This window comes from Sinocyclocheilus grahami, unplaced genomic scaffold (genome assembly GCF_001515645.1).
Source record: "Sinocyclocheilus grahami isolate Dianchi unplaced genomic scaffold, SAMN03320097.WGS_v1.1 scaffold23.1, whole genome shotgun sequence".
Lineage (NCBI taxonomy): Eukaryota > Metazoa > Chordata > Actinopteri > Cypriniformes > Cyprinidae > Sinocyclocheilus > Sinocyclocheilus grahami.
In genome coordinates this window covers 3100999-3102490 of record NW_015505202.1, presented here as the reverse complement: position 1 = coordinate 3102490, position 1492 = coordinate 3100999, and the positions used below count along the sequence as shown (strand labels likewise).

Here is a 1492-nt window from a genome sequence, read left to right as displayed (position 1 = left end):
GTGACACGGAAGTCTGAACCTACTTCCGAAGCAACTCTGAACTGCGCACGCGCAGCACGGCGACGCTATTGTAAACAAACCCCACGGGTGGCTAAGCTAACGAAACAGTTGTTTACATTGAAGTCTATGCTAAAGCCTTTAGCCTCAAAGGTTAGCAGTTAGCATTAACATCCAGTGGTTGAATGCAATGTCTGTTTGGGCAACGATAAAGTGATTTAACCCTTTAAACATCTAAACTAATACACCTGTTGGTCTCTTTCTCTCTCTTATTCCTCCCTTTTCTCACTTCTTACCACTTTATCTTATTTTACTAGAAAGGGAGATACTGACTCACAATTATTAATTGTGCCAAATTCTAATTTAATTAAAACTTTAAATTTATTTGGAATCATTCAAATGTTCCCCTCCGATCATTTCATATGATCATTATTTCTAGTATTCCCTCTTATGCCTAATCATCTTAGGTACGAATAAGCCTTGAACTTTTAAAGTTTAATAAACTTATTCTACCTAATTGATTTTATTACCTATCAATAAATTCTATTCAGACTTATACTTACTCATTATTTTATTGCGTTTTACCCCTTTTCTTCCTGTGGTTATACACTTAGCCATTATTGTTTTATTTACTGATTTCCTTCTTTATTTAATTTCCTTTTTACTCATTTTGCCCATTTATTACCTTTTAATTTTACTTTACTTACCATTCTCTTTCCTATGTATATCCTAGCTTGGCAACGACACACCCAAGCCCTAATAGGAGACAGTGTTATCCCTCACTACGAGTTCAAATAAATTAGAAAGACAACTTTCTTTCACTCAAATTTTATTTTGTTTGATTAGTTGTGCAGCAACTAAGAACAACACTATTCTACTCGTAGTTGAGCATAACAGCATCAGAGCCTGCTAGTGGACACGATCCACTCAGTTTACTGAAGTCTCCTTCCCTTTTCTCCTGTTCTCTCCTGCTTTCTTTCCTCTTTACTCTTCACATGCGTAGGGACCTGTAAGAACCATCAATCAATTCTATGTGAATGAAATACATAATCTTGTTGAAAAAGACGAATAATCCTTATGAATTTGATTGTAATTAACCCCTCCTTCGTTCTTCCTAACCTCCCTACATTTGGAAACGCAATCCAAATTTTAGCATCTCATCCAACGCTGAGATCAATTGAATAGAGATAAGTGTTGAACAACTGTCGCCTTCCCAGCCTCCCTGGTGAGCGGCACAACTGTAAGGTGTACGGTGTCAATCCTGTCAGACTAAGAAAAGAGATATCAACATTATTATTGCATTCTTTTGTCTAAAACAGAGATTTAATAATATTGTTTACCTTCTTGATAACCACATTCAATTGAAAAAAAAAAAATTATCTCAACCAAAAAGGAATTGTTTTTTTTATTGAATTGTTTTTACCTTTTTCTCTCTTTTTCCTATTCCTCGTTAGAAGTGACGAAGTCTTCGCATCCCTAGTCTACTTAGACACCC

The 1492-nt window shown here is 35.5% G+C and overlaps 1 long non-coding RNA gene across 1 annotated transcript in view; it reads left to right on the top strand.

Moving 5' to 3' along the window:
- Positions 1–733: 733 nt before the first annotated feature.
- The window catches only part of LOC107561171 (uncharacterized), a 7877-nt gene continuing 7118 nt past the window's right edge, over positions 734–1492 (top strand). The window contains exon 1 of the long non-coding RNA XR_001605815.1: positions 734–1051. This is a non-coding gene — a long non-coding RNA (uncharacterized lncRNA). The remainder of the gene's footprint in view (positions 1052–1492) is intronic.